General features: G+C 39.9%; 1 protein-coding gene across 3 annotated transcripts in view; it reads left to right on the top strand.

Annotated features, from left to right (window-relative positions):
- The window catches only part of RERE (arginine-glutamic acid dipeptide repeats), a 429,896-nt gene that overhangs the window by 169,034 nt on the left and 240,170 nt on the right, over positions 1 to 20,692 (top strand). The window lies entirely within an intron of this gene.

Genomic DNA, 20,692 nt, shown 5'->3' with positions numbered 1-20,692 from the left:
TCCTGATGACCTCCTTTTCCAAAGTATTGATCTTCAGGGTTTCTAGTCAGTGATAATAGATGAAGCCAAGTAACCTGCTCTGTTTTCCAGGAAAGGTACTGTGTTCACTCAGTATATTGAGGTTATTTATAGCAGTTGTTCAGAGAGAGAGAGACAGAGAGAGACAGACTCAGCTTTCAGATGAGATTCAGGGAAGCAAGTGATTGAGAACCTGTTGAACACCAGCAGAACCTTCCTTTTCCATATGATGTATTGTGTGTATTAAGGTACTTTTCTTACAGAAGTCAGTAAAACTAGCTAAAATCATTTTGTTTGAATTACTTACAGTGCTCAGGAATGATGTGAATTTCATGAGATGTAATTAACAGATTAAAAGCCTCTCAGTTTGATATTTTTCCAGGAGCGGGAGATTAAGGAGATTATGTCATTAACCTGGTACAGTTGTTTTGCTGAGGAGTACTGTAACTGTGCCCAGCTTCACATAAAGTATCGGATTTTTCCCCACAAAGGAATTAGTTTTGAATGTCAAAAAATAATCAGTGTTAGAAATTACACAGACAAGCTTGTATTCGCAACTATGTTTTGGTTGATGATGAACTGAGAAGATATTTATGTGATATAAAATTATCAAAGTTGAGGTTTGGGGGAAGTTGGAGCTCTGCTATAGAGATTTGGTAATGTGTAGGTTACAGTACTATCAGGATCTTTGATTCAGACTTAGATGTTGGATAGTCACATTTTCTTAGCCACTGAAGACTTACCGCAGATTGCTTGCTATGAACCTGTGTAGTTCTAGATCATGAGAAAGGAACAGAATGGGTTAACTCCTTTAGCTATAGATTACAGGATGATAACTTAAAAATAAGGAAGGATCTTGTTAGCCTTTTCTCTTGATACATAACAATTCAGTGTGGTACTATACTATGATCTTTTGGATCACTGTCAAAAGTCTGGCTGCCTTGTGCAGTACTAAATGCCAGCCTTTCTCAGTGGAATGTTACTGCTGTGTCAGTGGGGATGCTTCCTCAAAATATTTATAGTCAGAACATGTGGGAAATGCTGCACGTACTGTCCCTCATGTGAGAGAGTCATAATTAATGACTCTGAGAAGTCCTGCAGTTAAGGAAACCTCTTTAGCGTTGAAAAAAAAAAATCTGCCGTTTTCCCCATTTATGGGCCTGTGGCATCCTGTTTCTGCTGAGTATCTCCCTAAGAAAAACCATTTTTGAGAAAACTAGTTTGAGAACCGTTGCACATTCATATTGCATATTCTACAGGATGAAGGGAAATCCTTCCTGCTTGGTGCTTAGAAGACTCTGTGGAGGAAGGTTGCTAATGGCTTATTTTCAAAACAGCAGGTTCTTGTTTTGGGGAAGAACTGTGTACTCAGGGAGACGGACATTGTTTCAGTATATCTGAGGACCTTTGTGAAATGTGAAAAAGATACAGCCTCTCTGGAAGCTAAATATGTTATAAAGGATGTACGACAACCAAAAATGGCTATGAAAGTTTTCTTTGGCGCTCAGAGCATAACTACTTCCTGTGAGGTGCCCCTTGTGCTTGGGTGGCTGACAGCTGTGGCCTGGGGTTTGCATCCTGCCAGGTCCTGCCAGTCTGTAGGATTAAGTAGGAGTAAGTAAGAGTCTTACTCTTTGGTAAGGAGACTGTTTCTGACCTTCTCAGTGGTTTCATTTCTTTTGCGGTTATGCATTCAAAGCTAAATGACTTCTCCAAATAGCTTCTTTCTCAATGGAAGATTTTAAAATAGTGCCTATTCTTTAGGTTTATCTAAACTGAAGAGTCAGAAGTAGGGTACTGTGGTTAGATTCCCAGGTGGGACTTGATTCTTTTCTTTCCTTCGTCTTTCTTTTTGGTCTTTCTCTTTCTTGGTGCAAAGTACTACAGTAACGTCTTCTGTTAGTGATGAAAAACCATTATCCTCACCCAATTGCAGAGATTCTCTGTGGTTTGTTGTGTCTTAAGTGTTTCAGTAGGGACTTTATGGGGCATCATAAGGGATTTCTTCAGTGTATTATTGTTATTCTTATTTGTTTCTTTAGGATGTAGATCACAAATTAATTTTTTTCTTTTTCCTTTTCTGAATTGGTTTTAATACTCAAATCAAGTATAAATTATAAATACCCCCCAAAATGTCATTAAGAATGAGCCTAGCAGTGAGTGATACCGTGAGGATAAAAATAGACTATTATATAACTATACTTCCTTGTCCTAGGGGGACAAGCCTATGTTCAGATTATTTGGTCTGAGAAGAATGAGGTTTTATTGAGAAATCGGGTATTTAGGAATTGTCACTAGCTAAGGTTTAACCTCATGCCTGGTTACAACCAGTTCTCTTTTGTTCCTGCTCATCATCTCTGGAGTTACCTTTATTTTGCCCTTAAAGGCTCAGCATAATGGACTTTTAGTTACAGTGCCTGTGTTACCTCCTGCCTTGGGGGTCTTTGCACGTGCTGTTGCCTCAGGTCAGTGACCGACCCTCCCGCCCTCCCCGTCCCCAACACACACACAGACATACTTACTTAACTGCTTTCCTTTCTTCATTTCTCCCATTCCAGTGTCATTGCCTTTCCCCTCCCACGTTTTCCAGATTTCCTTAATAGCTACTGTCCTGGCATTATGTATCTTTTCTTCTAGCACTTATAACAGTAATACTTTTCTATTTATTTCTGTTACTATTTTAGGATTAGTAGCTAGCTCTCTCTCTCTTCCATAAAGGCAGCAACTCTGTTTTTGCTTATTCCTGGAATCTACAATAGTGTACACATAGTGTGTATTCCATAATATTTGTTTGCGTTTGTTTGTTTGTTTTGTTCTTGGCCTCGCCGCTTGGCTTGCGGGATCTTAGTTCCCCGACCAGGGATTGAACCTGGGCCCACGGCAGTGAAAGCGCCAAGTCCTAACCCCTGGACCACCAGGGAACTCCCAGTATTTGCTGAATAAATAAGTTTCTGAAATTTTTTTTCAAAAATATATTGACTGATAAATGATGTCAAGGTTAGAATAATGCTTCTGGAAGTCCGTCTTGAATCATTTATTTCCCAATGGATGATTTAACAGACTTGTTATAAAATAAAAACCAAAACAAAAACCTTGTGGAGCTCTGTTTATATTTTGCATCTGTGTCTAATCTGACTTCTTTGTTGTCTATCAACCGTTACTCTACTTTTGAGATGACTGTCACGGTAACAAATTGATTCATTACACAGCTGTGTGCAGCCAGATTTCCCTTATGGGCCTCTTTAGCATAGAGTATTGATTTCTAAAGTTTGCTGTGGGTGGCATATAAATTTCTTTCTGCTTTTTTTTCTTTTCCCTAGCTTTATTGAGATATAATTGACACATGACATCAAACTTAAGATGTATAACATAGTTATTTTATATATGTATATAATGCAAAATGATTATACCACAATGAGGTTAATTAATACATCCATTACGACCCAAAATTACAGTTTTGTGTGTGTGTGTGGGTGGGTGTGGGTGGTGTGAACTTTTAAAATCTATTCTCTTAGCAACTTTCAAATATACATGGCAGTATTCTTAACTATAATCACCGTGCTGTACATTACATCCCCAGAACTTATTCATCTTATAACTGGAAGTTTGTACCCTTTGACTGCCTTCACCTATTTCCCCCTACCCCTATCCCCCACCTCCACACCTGTGGCAACCACTAATCTGTTCTCAGTTTCTGAGTTTGGTTTTCTTAGATTCCACATCTAAGTGAGATCATACAGTATTTCTCTGTCTGACTTTTTCACTTAGCATGATACCCTCAGGGTTCATCCGTGTTGTTGCAAACGGCAGGATTTCCTTCTTTTATTTTCAGTGGCGGAATAATGTTCTGTTGTATACCTATGCATTTTCTTTATTCCTTCAACCATCAGTGGACCCTAAGATTGCTTCCGGGTCTTGGCTATCGTAAGTAATGCTGCAGTGAACCTAGGGGTACAGATATCTCTTCCAGATAGCGATTTCATTTCCTTCAGATATATACGCAGAGGTGGAATTGCTGGATCAAATGGTAGTCATATTTTTGATTTGTGGAGAAACTCCCATGCTGCTTTCCAATTTACATTCCCACCAATAGGATATTCACTATTTTCAGTTAGATACTGTGATTCCTTTATTCTTGATCAGGTAAAAGAGTCAAAAAATTAAATTCAAATCATTGGGAGATATTTTTTCACTTGGGCAGGTCACTTTTGCTTGCTATTTCGATAAGGAAAGTGTTTTTAAAAATGTGGTTATTAAGCTGGTTCTCTGTTTTTTGTATTCTGTCATTTCAACTGATAATTTTTGATTCTCCCATTTACCCTAGACATATTCGTAGAATAAAAGAAATCTCCGTCACATACAAGAGAAGAGGAAAAAAATCTAAGACTCAGAATTTTCAAGTTTGTTATATCTCTGGTTCTTCTGCTTTCATAAACAGAGAGTGAAATTTTTCATGAAGATAAACTTTACTTATAAAAGACGAAGAACTTTTAAGTTTGTGGTTTATGAAATCTTAGGTGAAATAAAACATTTCCCCCTTTTATTTGCAAATTTTCCTTATTGTTTGGAACTGGGGACTTGAACTGATAAAGGACCTAGAAACTAGAATTGATTTTATATTGAACATTGAGATGTTAATTCCTTTTGATGCAAATGGAATCTAAGCTGGAAAAATCTAAACAAAATGAAACCTGGGGATCTAGTTTGAATTAAAATTACACATACACACACACGGACTATTGAAGTTAAAAGGAGACTATTAATCAAAGCATAATATTGAGTGGACTCAAAAGAGTCTAATACTGTATGATTCCTTTTATATAAAGTTAAAAAACAGGTGAAACTATTCTTTGGTGTTTTGAAGTCAGGATAGCAGTTACACTGATGGGGCGCTGGTGTCTGGAACAGCATGAAGGGGACTTTTGGGTCTGGTCATGTTCTGTTTTGTGGTGATAGTGCTGGTTACATGGATTTGTTCACTCTGTGAGAATTTATCATGCTTTGCACTTTGCTGTATGTCTGTTATACTTCAATGAGAAATTTACTTAAAAAGAAAAAGGAAAGTTAAAACGTGAAACTTTAAAAACCGTATAGTGTCCCTTTGGTTCAGGTTTCTATTTAAGGAGGGAAGGGAGTTACCAGCATTTTAACAAATCGTCTGTCCTAACATTTAGCTGCTGATTCTTCACTGAGGGGTTGGTCTTTGACCAGTTAAGAGGCTGAATTTGGTTTCAGAGTCTTGATTTTCTGAATAATTGAAGCTTATCTACTGCAATCACACAGATAAACATTTCCTTTCTAAAATAAAGGTGAACAAAACTCTGGCATTCGGTGTTCCAGGACATACATTTTAGGAGAAAATAAAAGCTCATTTGATCTGCAGCTTTTTATCCATGGCTTTTATATGTAGAAGAATTTTAGGTAGAAGTGACATGAAAGTGAAGGTGTCTTTTTTTTTTTTTTTTTTTTTTTTTTTTTGCAGTACGTGGGCCTCTCACTGCTGTGGCCTCTCCCGTTGCGGAGCGCAGGCTCAGCGGCCATGGCTCACGGGCCCAGCCGCTCCGCGGCATGTGGGATCTTCCCAGACCGGGGCACGAACCCGTGTCCCCTGCATCGGCAGGCGGACTCTCAACCACTGCGCCAACCAGGGAAGCCCGAAGGTGTCTTCTTGAGGCATTCTTATTTGGGAGGGGGCTTGAGTTTTTCTGATGATTGTGAAAATATTTTTTGTGTAACAAGAAACATGAATTCTGGCATAAAGGAACCTTTAGGGATGATAGTGGTTTGACTTGTTTACAAGTTCGTTTGCACTTAATAAATCTAATATTAACCTCCTTAGAGCCTTTCAGTGGGTCCCATTTGCTAGTAGGACAAAGTCCAAAATCTTCACGTGGCACACCAGACTGTGATATGATTGCCTATCTCCACAGTCATCTTTAGTTTTTTTTTAATCTGGGAGGAAGCACAGTGAGGCAGTGCGTGAGTTTGCAAGGGCTGTAATAATAAAGTACCACAAACTGAGTAGCTTAAACAACAGAAATCTATTGTCTCACAGTTTTTTAGGCTACAAGCTCGAGATCAAGGCCTCAGTAGGGTCATGCTGCTGCTGCAGGTGCAAGGGAAGAATCTGTCTATTCCAGGTCTCTCCTAGCTTCTGATAGTTCCTGGACTTGTGCTAGCATAACTGCAGACTTCACATGGCATTCTCTTTGTGTGCCTGTTTTTGTGTCTCACCAAATTTCTCATTTTTAGATGATTCTTTATTTATTTATTATTTACTTTTGCAGTACGGGGGCCTCTCACTGTTGTGGCCTCTCCCGTTGGGGAGCACAGGCTCTGGACGCGCAGGCTCAGTGGCCATGGCTCACGGGCCCAGCCGCTCCGCGGCACGCGGGATCCTCCCGGACCGGGACATGAACCCACGTCCCCTGCATCAGCAGGCGGACTCTCAACCACTTGGGCCACCAGGGAAGCCCTCTCCTTTTTATATAGACATCAGTCATTGGAGTAGGGCCCTACCTCATTCTAACTAGTTATGTCTGCAGTGATTGGTTTTCCAAGGAAGGACACATTTTGAGGCACTGAGGGTTAGGACTTGAATGTATGAATTTTGGGGAGATGCAGTTCAACCCATAACAGGCAGGAAGAGCTTTGTGGCTACGTGGACTCAAGTTTGAGTGACCCAAGGTTTAATGACCACTTCAGCTCTCTTAGTTGTGTCCTTGGAATAGTTGTGAAAATGTATTTCTTATTTTTAATCACTATAATGTGTACTTTTAGTTGTGGGTTGTGTTTTTATTTTTTCTGTTTCTTTTGAAATTTTATTTCAACTTTTCCCAAGCCTCAAGAAATGATTGCCTTTTAAGAGTTTATTAGGAAATTATTAAAATTCTAAATATATGTAAAAGAAAATATTTTAGCACATAAAAAGTTACTACTTTATGAGGGTAGAAGAAGCAAGAGGAACTTCTAAAATTATTCTAACCAAAAGAATGAAAGGTGGTAGAGTTTTGAGACTAGTTAACCATATCTTTTTCTATTTCATAAGGAAGGGGTCCTTAAGTACAGTAAGACATGTCCTCCAGACGCTTGCTAGAGTGCCTGAGGTTGGCCACAGGTGGGCGTCCCATGAGAGTTGGTTAGAAACGCACAGTCTCAGGTTCCACCCCAGACTTACTGCGTCAGAATTTTTGTTTTCAAAAGGTGATTTAAATACACATTAAAATTTGAGAATCACTAATCTAGATCAGCGCTTCCCGGTCTTTCTCAGGTTAATGCACAAATATAAAATGAGCACATTGCCTTGAGGGTTGAGAGGACCAGCATCCCAGCATACCTGTCACTTATTTACAGCAGAATGGAATTTAGGCAGATCCAAAAAAGGGAGAAAAGGAAGATACTCTTTCATGGCTAGAGTTGTTGTGTGTGTGTGTGTGTGTGTGTGTGTGTGTGTGTGTGTGTGTGTGTGTGTGTGTTTTAAATTTAATTAATTAATTTATGGCTGTGTTGGGTCTTTGTTGCTGCGCGCGGGCTTTCTCTAGTTGCGGTAAAGCGGGGGCTACTCTCAGTTGCGGTGCGCGGGCTTCTCATTGCGGTGGCTTCTTTTGTTGCAGAGCACAGGCTCTAGAGCACAGGCTCAGTCGTGGCGCACGGGCCTAGTTGCTCCGCAGCATGTGGGATCTTCCTGGACCAGGGCTCGAACCCATGTCCCCTGTGTTGGCAGGCGGATCCTCAACCCCTGCACCACCAGGGAATCCCCCATGGCTTGAGATTTTGATGTAAAATGCAGCATATGTGGTTCAGGAGGAATAGAGGTGGCTGTAGAATTACGTTGTGACCAGTCAACTGGGAAAGATTTGGATCTTCTCAAGTGCCTGATTGCAAAAGGAACTGTGAACCTGGTTGCAAATAAACAGATGTGAGGGAGAGAGGGAGCTGTAATCATGGATGATAACTAACCGTTTTTAAAACACCTGCTCGTTTCCAGTACTGGGCTTGCTTTACACGTGTTGTTTCTAGTCCCCAAAGTCTCTACACAAATCAGTCATTGTTTCCCTGTAGTACCTATGGGGACAGAGAGGCCACACAGCTAGTTTGTAAGACCGCACGGGCCTGGGAGAATTGGTTAAAGCCAAGAATGGATGGACATTTGCAAAAACTACTGAAGATAATAAAAATAATAAACACACTTATGTTGAAAGATAAAGAAGGGATAGGCCCATTTCTTAGAAAATGCAAATGAAATAATTACTTGGCTCCTTTTCTTTCTCCTACTCCTAGTTACATCTTGCCTCCTTCTGAAAATTGTTTCTCTCTCACTTGCTAGACACATATAAAGAATTGTTAAAAAGGTAAATGCATAACAGTTACGGGAAGTATGCTGAGTGGGGCGAGGTCAGTTGTTGCAGAATATTTAGGCTACTGTTGAAACCTTACCCCAGCAGCTGAAAGGGAAGATACATGGTTTATGTGATCTAATAAATGCGAGCATATTGTATTCATTCAAGTTTTTTTAATGCAAGCTGGGGAACATTGGCCACATCACACACAAAAATAATCTGTTGGTAGAATAACACACAGAATGGGTGGAAACCTGCCTGATCGAGGGAAGTTCCGATTCTGGGTCAGCAGAAACTACTGACCATTCCATCTGGGTGCTACCACTGGAATAGGTGTCCTTCAGCATTTTCCTGTCTTGCTGTCACTCAGCTCCAGTCACAGTCTCAGAAGAGTAAATTTGGTTGGTGAAGCTTGAATTGCATGTCTGTGTCTTGGATCAGAAAAGACAGATCTTGATTTATTGCTCCCCCTAAAACTACACATGGTGGAGCTACAGTAATTCCCCTCAGTGGAATTCGGGAGCTGTTTGGTGGGGGAAGTAGATGAGAGATGGCCAGGAGAACGGCATGTGTTCCCTGTGTACCACTTTATCAGGAGACTCTCACTGTGTCACCAGATTCAAGGAGAACTTCTAACGACATATGGATATTTATAAACAGTTTGTTTTGCTATGCATGTGCTAGGTAAATAGAGGCACGATGTCAGTGGAACGTGCCACTTGTGCTGGTTCATATGCAGCTTTTCTAGGCAAGAGGTGTGTGAATAGAGGAAGTGGAATTATAGTGTGCAATTATATGGTATAATATAGGCTTATAGTTTAGCAGAAAAGGAAAAAGAAGATGAGAATTTAAACCTTCAGTTTGGCTGTTGCACCAATGAGAGCCCTTTCATCTCTCTTTAAAGTGAAATGAAAAAATGAGCACCTGTCCTGGGGCTCCTTCTCCAGAGAGGTGCACCCCGCCTTACGTGCCTGCTGTTGCTCGCCTTTACAGAAGCCCCATGTTAATCTGCACTGTTTCGGTACCTTCGAGTCAGCATCTGCTGTTTTTATGAATTTTTTTTTTTTTTTGCGGTACGCGGGCCTCTCACTGTTGTGGCCTCTCCTGTTGCGGAGCACAGGCTCCGGACGCGCAGGCTCAGCGGCCATGGCTCACGGTCCTAACCGCTCCGCGGCATGTGGGGTCTTCCCGGTCCGGGGCACAAACCCGTGTCCCCTGCATCGGTGGGCGGACTCTCAACCACTGCGCCACCCGGGAAGCCCCTTTTTATGTATTTTAAATATTCCCTAAGGCAGCCTTCAGCACCTCTGTGTGCCTGCTTGGGCTAGGCTGTGTTATTTCTTGAGGTTATACTTACTGATAAAAAAAAGGGGGGGGGAACTTTCCTGGTGGCGCAGTGGTTAAGAATCTGCCTGCCAACGCAGGGGACACGGGTTTGAGCCCTGGTCCAGGAAGATCCCGCATGCCGCAGAGCAACTAAGCCCATGCGCCACAACTACTGAGCCTGCGCTCTAGAGCCCATGAGCCACAACTACTGAAGCCCATGTGCCTAGAGCCCGTGCTCCACAATAAGAGAAGCCACTGCAATGAGAAGCCCGTGCACTGCAACCGAGAGTAGCCCCTGCTTACTGCAACTAGAGAAGGCCCACACAGCCACGAAGACCCAACGCAGCCAAATAAATAGATAAATAAATTTATATTTAAAACAAAACGGTAATCTGATTTTAGAGTTGCAGTAGTTTTGGTTAAGCTGCCCCTTACCCTGTATTTTATTTTTAATAAACATTTTTTGCAGAACATGAGGTTTTCCCAACAATATATATATTGTGTTACAGCAGAAGTGTCTACATGAGAAACAGTGAACCACAATGTATTCTTAACCTATGTATTCCAAAAGAAACAGAAATGTTCTATATGCGGCCATTTGAAAATCACCCTTGTTAATGGCAGGTATATGTTATGGATAAATAGTAATCCTTTGAAGGCATTTTTATGAACAGTTAATCCTCAAACTCAGAGATCTAGCTTGCTGGTAATCTATTCACCTGTTTCCTGGATCCCACTTTTAGCCTGCATCCAGAAATCCTCTGGACACCCCGCACCCCCCAAGGACCTCTGATCTGTGGCCTCACCCCTTCTCATAGTCCCTTTACCCCTTGACGTTTCACACCAGGTTTAAATGCCGCCATTCCCATTTCTTTTGTGTCTTTTCCTTGCTGTTCCACTCCAGAAGGACAGGGATCTTTTTCCTTTTAGCTCACTCATGTACCCCAGTTACCTAGAAAAGTGTCTAGGACATTCTAGGCACTTTGTTATTTTTTCCCCAGATGTTTATCAGCATAGGCAGGGGTGGTGACTCCACACTTGAGTGTTCACCCTGTGTTTCTTGGGCGGCCTCTCTTGAATAGCATTGTCTCAGCTGTGCTGCCTTTAGGAGTTGGGCAGTAAACACATGTACAGAGTGGCTGATGTAAGGACTTCCTTGAGAAGGGTCTTCAGGCTGAAATTTTATGTAGAAAAGACTATCCAGAAAGTTTACTTTGGTTTAAAAAATTGGTATTCAGTTTGTTAAAGTTATAAATTAGAATACATGGCACTACTTCTTAGAAGTTCAGCTTACAAGTCTTATATCCTTTATAAATTAATTTTAACAGTCACTTTTAAGGGATTTTTGAATTGTGATTGGTCTTGTTTTTAAAGTAATATCTTCAACAGTTAGGCTTGCTTATTACATAAGTAAAATAAATTTAATATGTGGTTTCTATTGTTAAGGGATCTTTTAACACAAACCTTCTCAAAGCACTTAATGCTTCTCATAAATGAAGTAAATCATACCTATGAATGAAGTGAACCTATGAATGAAGTGCCTTAAATGTTTCAGTGCTGTGCGTAAGCTCCCTTAGGTTTCAGTCTTGACCGCCCCTCTGAATCAGTGTCACACACAGTGAGGTGGGTGGTTGCGAGGGACAACCTCTGTGCCTTTGTTTCTTCACTGGTGAAATGGGCATCAGAGTATCCGCTCCAGGGGCTTTACACAGGTACACACACGTACACACAGGGCTTCTTCAGAGAGGCCAGGCATATAATATGGCTCTAGGTAGTGTTACTTAGAAAAATTGGAATTACAGGATATTGTTGTAAGCCACATTCTTTTAACTATAAAAAGAATAAAAATATCAAATCCTGATATCTTATTAACCCCAAAAATGTTAATATACTTTTGATTCTCTCAAGTCTTTCTTTAATTCTGAATGCTCTCAGGGATAGAAGATGTATCAATTTAAGGAGGTAATTACCACCAAATTGGGGTTACTTAATTTTTAATCCTCCTAGATTGAAAAGCTATGTATCTGCTGATGGGAGATATTTATAGTCACTAAGCCTCCATCTTCAGAACTCTAAAGGGAGATGGCTTCTGACCTCACATTATCTAATTCTTTGACTATTCATAAAAGTCTGCAACTCTTTTATGGTTGGCTGCCTGTTTTTTTTTTTTAAATTAAAAGTTTCACTTTTGGCTGGAAAGGCTGTTGAACACAATGGAACCCTAAGATACACGTGCTTCCTCTCCAAAGATGAAGGGCTTTGACCCTCTTAGGATCTCGTGTTCTATTTTCTTAGGACTGTGTAATCCTTATGGGTATTTGAAATGTTCAGTGGAATGTTTGCCTGCCTAGTGATGACAGCAGCTCATGAACTTATCCTGTGACTCAGGAGTGGGCTCAGGCAAAAACTTTTCCTAGGAAGCTGCTTTGCTTGTTCAGATGCTCAAAAAAATATCTCAATGAAGCGTGGAAACCTCACGGAATTCCTGGCGAAGGTTATTTTGAGAGGGGACATTACTCTGCTCTCAACCACCTGTGCTCTGACGTTAATGTAGCTACTGCTGAACATGAGCTCTGGCCGTTCAGGACTCCGTTTGGGTGGGTCAGTCACGATGCGGTCCCAGTTCTGTATATTTGTGTGTCTGAGTCTGAATTGGACTTGCCTCTTGCTGTTGGTTGGTTTCAGTTTGCCATAGTTGATAGAGAGCTTTTCTTTTGGTGGAATTGGTTACCAAGTTTAGTTATTGCTCCTTAAGACCCTCTCTGAGTATCATGGTAAACACAACGTGCACCCTTCTTCCCCCGCCTGCCCCGTTTTTTTGGTCTCAGTAGAACCTGCATCTTTCTAGTTCATTAAAAGCATTATATGAAGTTGAAAAAGGGAGCAGGATTTGTCAAGAACCCCTTATCAGTATTTTGATAAAGAGACTTTTTTAAAAGCCTAGTTTTCTTTTTCTTTTAATTGATGGTATGTCACTTGGCCTGTTAATGCCCTGTTCACAGGTTGCAGAGTGCAAGCATACCTGTTCCACTTTGATTTCACTGTGGTCCTCTATGTCGAGTTCCCAGCATGGTTTTCACACAAGAAGAGGTACAAGAAAAATGATAAAAAATGAATGGTAAAGAAGTCCAAACTAGGTGAGAAGAGTAGAAGAGATCACCTCGACATTAGATGGCAGATGGATTTCATCTCCTCTTCCAGGTGAACGAGGCTGAATGTAGTCCGTTTGGAAGGAGTGCTCTGATCAGCTGACAGTGTTGTTCTTGGGTGCAGGTGTGGGAATATTTCCATCCTTGATCTAGATTCATAAGATGAGCTGAGTTTTCAGCCCAAATGGAGAATGTGACAAGGAACTTGGAGATGCAGTATTAGAGGCACTTCGTTATCCTCGTAGGCATTAGCTGAAAGGTATATTTTGTAATCCTCAGCTCAGTGTGCTTGATATTAACCACTGGAAAAATGCTTGAGCATTTTATAGCAGAAGGTTTCTGAGCATATGTGTCACTAATGAATACAAACCCTTTCACGAGGTAGTCTTCTGTGGTGTAATTTCACATTTTCAGCTGAGCTACTTGACTTAGCATTTCTAGAGCAGAGGTCAGCAAACTCTCTCTGTAAAGGGCCAGAGAGTAAATACTTTCAGCTTCGCTGTAGGCCATACAGTCTCTGTTGAAACTCACAGCTCTGCCCTTGTGGCATGAAAGCAGTGACAGATAAGATAGAAATGAGTGAGGTGGCTGTGTTCCAATAAAACTTTATTTATGGGCAATGAAATTTGAATTTCATGTAATTTTCACATGTCAAAAAATATTCTTTTTTTCCCTCCAACCATTAAAAAAGTGTAAAAACCATTCTGTACTTTGTGGGCCTTACAAAAACAGGTCATGCGTCAGATTTGACCTATAGGCCATAGTGCCGATCTTTTTGCTCTGTGGGTTTCCTGCCTCAACTTCTAGTTCTGCCTGTTTCTATAATCCTTAAAATTCTTTCATCACCTACTATTTTATGCTGCATTAAAAATTTTTTTTTACTTTGATTTATCCAGTTAAATTAAAACATACTTTTTACTTGTCTATATTGTTGAAACCATTTAGGTATTAAATTTTAACTTTTTCTGCTTCCTATCAAGCTCTACGAGGCATAGAATGATACCTTATCAATAAGGTATTTGCTGGGATGGTGACACTTTGAAACTCTGTTTTCTTTTTGAAAGAGTGTATGTACATATCCTCTGTAAAGAATCTGAATAGAAACAATGAGAAAAGAATGTGAATTAGTTAAGATGTCATCATTATAAACTAGCACAAATCATGACTGTCTTCAGGGGTGTTATTACCTAACAGCTGTGTGATACGTCTTGGGGAGTCTTGGTCATTGGTCGGTTGTAAAGCAAGCTAACAGCCTTCCGGAGACTTCTGTTCCTATGGGACTAGAGCAACTGGATAACACAGCAGCGTGGGGAGAGATCAGGGGGAGGCAGGGGTTCTTTGGTTTGAGTCTCCAAGCTGGATACTAAAATCAGCCCAGTGGACTGAGATGAAGAGAGTCCCAATCACAGTGGAAGAAGATTTATGTTTACCTGGAGTCTAACTGGACTGATACTTCCTGCAGTTATGTTAAAATCCTCTGCCCTTTTGCTTAGTGAGCAAGTGTTTGAACTCTTAAGCTCTGGAGGTTTAGCTTTTGCTGGCTCCATTAATTGTTAAATGTTCCCTTTATTGTAATTATATATTGATGCCTTGCTTTGTAGTAGCTGAGGAAATTGCTGAAAGAGTTGTTTAATCTGTTATACTCTATCAGTTTTGTAAAACGCTCTTTTTAAAAGGAAACAATTTTGATTTGAAGTGGCATGGTGGTATTTGGGTTGGCTAACATCGTTTAAATTGAAATGCAGGAATTTGGCTCTGTTCTTGACAGAGATTGGCTTGTGTTTGACTTTGACCCATGTGTTTGTCATCTTTCCAGATATTGCCTTCTATTTATTCTGACAGCTTCACCAGCTGAGAAAACCAGACTTTCCACAATTAAAAATAATGTCTGTGGATTTAAAGATGGGGCAATATATTGTTTGGTGAATTACTTTAAAATGTATGTGCATAAGAGCGATTTCTTCTCCTTTTTCAAAGCGTTTAAATACCGCAGAATAGATACCTGTGTGCCTCAGTTTTGATTTGGGGATAACTGAATACCCTAAATACTAGAAAACGTAAAAAGACAGGCTTTTCTTTTCTACTCCTTCATACACTTGTGTTAGTATACACTTCATAATGGATTTTAAGTACCATAAAATAGATGGGGAAAGATCAGGAAGTTACCTGGTTCATTCATTCATTCATCCATTCATTTATTGGCTGCGTTGGGTCTTCGTTGCGGTGCGCAGGCTTCTCATCGCAGTGGCTTCTCTTCTTGCGGACGGGCTCTGGGGCGCACGGGCTTCAGTAGTTGTGTCTCGCAGGCCCCAGAGCACAGGCTCAGTAGTTGTGGTGCACGGGCTTAGTTGCTCGGCGGCATGTGGCATCTTCCTGGACCAGGGATTGAACCCGTGTCCCCTGCGTTGGCAGGTGGGTTCTTAACCCCTGTGCCACCAGGGAAGTCCCACCTGGTTCTTTTAGGTTAATGCTTAAAATGCGTGGAAATGGATAAACTTTCACTTTACTGGTCTATTAAGTTCATACACAGTGACTCTTTATCATTATGTTTGCATTAAATATCCAGTACCTTTAAATCTTTTTCATTATTTCACTATTAAATACATGCTCAAGCCAATTAGGCAGCATACTGTATGTTACATATGAAAGATATTACACATTTGTACACTCATTTAACCTCTAAATTTATTTTCTCACATATCTCTAAATTTCCTTATTCATCTGCCTTTGCAAGGGATGCCTTTTCAATGATGTCCAGTGTGATAATCAGTGTAATGTGTAAAATGTGTAAACTGAACTGTAAAAGGCAAAGATAGGGTTGTTTTATGTTCTCTCTGTAGACATTGTTCTGGCTTTCTTTGTGTGCTGGGTAGATGTTGATGCTTGACAGATGGTGTGCTAGTCTCACTTTAGACTGATCGGTAGAGATGTAATAAAAATACAGTTTTGGAGGGCATTTGGTTGCGACTGTAAGTTCCTTTTAAAAAGGAGAAATGGATTGAGTTTATAATATATTTTTTAATATTATTTCAGTGTGTTGCTTTTCATTATTCTCATTGTTAACATCTTAATTTGTAAAGCTATGCATAACTGTTCGCTCTGAAGCCGGGCATTATTGTTATTAGCTGGTGTTTAGTTCTTAGACTTTACTTGTCCTGAACGTCCCATTGGTGCTGGTATTATAGAACATAGGTACTGTACAATTACCAAATTGATTGAGGGAATGTTAATTCTCTGTATAATTATAATTTTTTCTCTTTAGTAGAGGGAAAGAAAAGGTCACAAAAAAGTCTCACCTGATATCTTGTATTTTTATATTGTCAAGAATAGTTTAACTGAAAAGCAGTGTTTAATTACCACTATTCACACCTAAAGTTTTCAAGTTTGTGTTTGAGAATTAACTCTAGCAGCACTTAGACTTGGGGAAATTATGCTTCTTCCTTACAAGGGATTTTATACCTCACATTTCCGATTAGACAATGGAGACGTGGTTTCCAGTTTGCTCTCTGTACTGGCTAGAAGGCATTTTTTTTTTTTTTTTTCCTTCTGGTACGCGGGCCTCTCACTGCCGTGGCCTCTCCCGTTGCAGAGCACAGGCTCCGGACGCGCAGGCTCAGTGGCCATGGCTCACAGGCCCAGCCGCTCCGCGGCATGTGGGATCTTCCCAGACCGGGACACGAACCCGTGTCCCCTGCATCGGCAGGCGGACTCTCAACCACTGCGCTACCAGGGAAGCCCTAGAAGGCATTTTGAGGGAGAAAAACCCTGGGCTGTCTTTCAGGCTCATAAATGAGAATGATTTCGAAGTCTGCAGCAACTATCCAAAAAATAGATATTTGGCATTATGGAGAGCAGTCTTTCTTTCTTCCTTCCTTCCTTCCTTCCTTCCTTCCTTCCTTCCTTCCTTCCTCCCTCCCTCCCTCCCTCCCTCCCTCCCTCCCTCCCTCCCTCCCTCCCTTCGCTGTTAACAATTTTTGCTTTAATATATGAATTACATTAATACCTCACGTTACATATATGAAGCCAAATTACACTAACTTAGTTGTTTACAACCTCAAACCTTACTCCCAGTATACATTCCAATAAATTTATTCTGTAAAAACAATATATTTTTTTGTTTTTGATTTTTTTTTTTACAGTAAACTTTTCAACTAGAAACCTCAGATACATGAAGGATGTTCCAAGGACAAGGATAACAGGACTGATGAAACCCAAACTGACTAAATGTGTTCTCACAATATAAGCTGGCATACAAATAAATAAAATTTTCTGTGACCACAATTGCAACAATAATGTACACATAATAATGGTTTGTGGATGAGTATTAACTATTCTAATTCTACTTCCAAAAGAAAACAACAGATCATTTTAAGTGCCTATATTTAAAAGTCAGTGCTTTGTCTAACTTCCCATAGGGCTACTGCTGATTCCAGCTTTAAAACGTAAGGTATCCAGCTTGAGTGATTAGCTCAAATTGTATTGAGATTGGGAAAAAATAAATCATTGCCTTTATTTTGGAGTAACACAAAAGACTCACTAACTTCACATATAGAAACTGAGTTTGTGTATGTTAACAACCTGAGTTTTGAGAAGTATAAGCTGTCAACTAGCTATTTCTAATGCGGAATAGATATTTTACAGTATGATTAAACTTTACACATGGCCTCAAAACGGAAGAACCATTTTAAGTTCATCTTCAATATGCCAACATTATGTATCTAAGAATTGGTTCCTGGGTTCTGTCACAGAGAGGAAATCCCTTAAGCATTATGTTGAATGGTCATTTTAAAAACTGTTAATTTATATTTAACTGAGTGGTGATGGTGGAGTAAAGGCAGGAGAGTGATGAACATAACTGCCTCGATAAAGGATCCTAGACTTGTATAAGCTTGTGTAAAAATCTGGATAATCCTTAGTGGTTAAGGGCAGCTTCATGCTACCAAATAACATGAAATTAAATCAGTAACCTTAAAAAAGGCTAAAAAGTCTTTTCTTTCCCCCCAAACACAACAGAGGGGAATGTGAATAATGTAGATACAAACTGGGGTTCTGTCAATGACAGGAAGGACTATGTATGTGTTGGTTCATATCAAATCCAAGAATGTTAGACAACCAAACGTATAACCTTCTTGTGGTTTTCTTACTATGCAGCATTCGTTATGGTAGTTAGGTCCCTTCACTGTTTGTTTTGCAAGTCTGAAGTTGTGTTTGAGAGCAGTCTTTTTTAAAAATTGCACCTGGCATTCAGATCGTGATTGGTGGAGGCTAGTTGTTGTAGAGACCATCAGTTTTGTCATATGTTTTACTTCTATTATCTCCCAGCTGCTAGGATTCTCAGTGCTGTGGCATCTTATACACAGACATATGGATTTCCAACTCCCTTTTCAGCATTATTTCTGTTACCCAACTTGTGTAATGATTAGAGGTGCTCCATTTTGTTCTCTCCCCAGAATTTACCTGCTGCTTTTTGCCTTTGTCCTATGAGCACATTTATAATATTTGGTTATAGGCCTTTCTTTTTATTTCTCCCCCATATTTTCCTTCCTGCATTTTTTTTCTTTTTGTTTTTGATGAACAAATAATACATTTTCAAGGAAGAAAATTGAAATATTCAGTTAAGCAAAAGTTAAAAATTAAAGTCACTAAATTACTGTTAATATTGTGTTGTATGGTCACTTGCCTTAGTAAACAGGTGTAGGATTCTGCTATTCGCTGTTTTGTGATAATGCTTTTTAACTTAACATGTCTTGAATTTATTGTCATGCCAGGAATTAATCAGAGTCATTATTGCTGCTTAGTATGCCATTAAAACTGGAATTCTTAACCTTGGGTCCATCGTCAACCTAGGTGACTGTGAATAGAATTCAGGAAACTGTGAACTTGGGTGGGTAAAAAATGGCATCTTTATTTTCACTAATTTGTTACATTTTAAGTGACATTTAGCATTCATTTCAATTCTGAAGGTAGGTAATAAACCATAGTAATATTGGCAGTACCTGTGACACCAAAATAAATCACAGGTATTCTTATATGACATCATGTAGAGAAAACCATCTGAAAATAATGTTTATCACATAGGAGGTTACTGGGGGAGTAGCCTAGTGGATCTTATTTAACGAATCTATAAAGAAGCACATATATTACATTGCAGTTTTTTCTCATACTATGACAAGTATTTCAATACATGTTTTTGTGAATTTAAAACCTTTTTTTTTTTTTTTTTTTTTTTTTTTTTTTTTTTTTTTTGGTGGAGATTGGGTGTAGAGATTACTAAAGGCATCCATGACACAAAAAATTAGACATGCCCACGTTAGTCAGTAGACACCATAATGTAAGTAGCTATATATAGTTGGATTTTAGGTTCTTCCCAAATATTCTCCACTATAAACAACAGTGGTGAATAGTTATCTATTCAATTCTGCTCACTTTCCTTAGAAGTGGAATTGCTGAGTTAAAGGGTATGTCTGGACTGCTAAAGATTTTTAATGAATTGCCATTACAATTCTTTCTAGCTAACCCTGGTGTACTGTAGGACTTTGGCCTCTGCAAGTGACTCAGTTTGTGCGTTTGAAACTGGAGAAATGTTCTCTAGGCAGAGCAGGAGACTTTACGTCATCTTTAGGTAGTAAATCTTCACCTCAGAGAATGGATCAGACACATTTGCGCTGTTTTTTATCCACAGTTAATGGTGTGGAAAGGAGGAGGTAAAGCTGTGACATTGTATCATCTTTCTGGTATGAAGTAAAATATGGAGTATGTTTTGAGAACTTAGTATAGTATGAATTCTGGTCAGCTTTAACTTTTATAAATTATATAGTGTTCCAGAAAATTTGATTATCAGTGGCCCCTGTATTTTTGTTGAGGAGCAGCCACATAGCCTCGCTAAAGAAGTCCTAAAGTCAAACCCACGCAGAAGTGGAAAAGAAAGGGGGGAGCCTGAGTGGTGCCATTAGACACCATCAATCTGCCCTCCACACAAAATGCCAGTCAATTTGCAGAAGTTATGATCTTTTCTTTCTATTTGTGACACCTTGGGGTAGCGTCATGCTAGGAACTTGCCTTGGCTGTGAAGTCTCTTCAGAGCGGCAGCTGTGGACGTTGTTCTGACATACGTCATCTGCCTCTAGGACTTGATTCTTAATCCCACTGGAAGGTAATGGTTTATGCTGTCCAATCAAACTATTTTAGTCATTCTGCCAAGAGCTCTATGTGCTGATTTTATACACTTGCTAGGGTCATCTGTTCCTTCCTAGCGTTCCCTATTAAAAGAATTAGAATACTTTCCCTAAATCATTGTTTTGGGTGTCACTCTGCTCATGAATGTATTTTATTTATTTATTTGGACAGTCCTTTATTTTATTTATTTATTTTTTGTTTTGTTTTGGTTTTGGCCACGTCACGCGGCTTGTGGGCTCTTAGTTCCCCGACCAGGGATTGAGCCCAGGCCACCGCAGTGAAAGCGCGGAGTCCTAACCACTGGCCCGCCAGGGAATTTCCCATGAATGTATTTTAAATATTTTGCCCCATTTCAAACTAATTTAGAGATATTTGTGTACAATGGCTTTTGGTGCTGAATTGTGAACCAGTAAATTCTTGGTCTGGTTCTTTAGCCACAGTCAGAGATTTGGTTACTCCATTCTGTGTGGCCGCTGTTCCCATGTCATCTTGTGATCCATCTTATGCTCCGCCTTCAGACGATACATTTGTCTTCAGGCTAACAGGAAGGCTAAGGGGAGAAGGGGCTCCTCTTTTCAGGATTCAGTTTCCAGAAGTTGAAATACTGTATCCCATGACCAGAGCCTAGTCATGTGACCAAACCAGCTATGAGGGAGGCTGACAAATGTCTTTTTTCTGAGAGGC

Source organism: Phocoena sinus, chromosome 1 (assembly GCF_008692025.1).
Source record: "Phocoena sinus isolate mPhoSin1 chromosome 1, mPhoSin1.pri, whole genome shotgun sequence".
Lineage (NCBI taxonomy): Eukaryota > Metazoa > Chordata > Mammalia > Artiodactyla > Phocoenidae > Phocoena > Phocoena sinus.
Note: the sequence above shows the minus strand (reverse complement) of the source record. Positions and strands in the feature narration are given on the sequence as shown.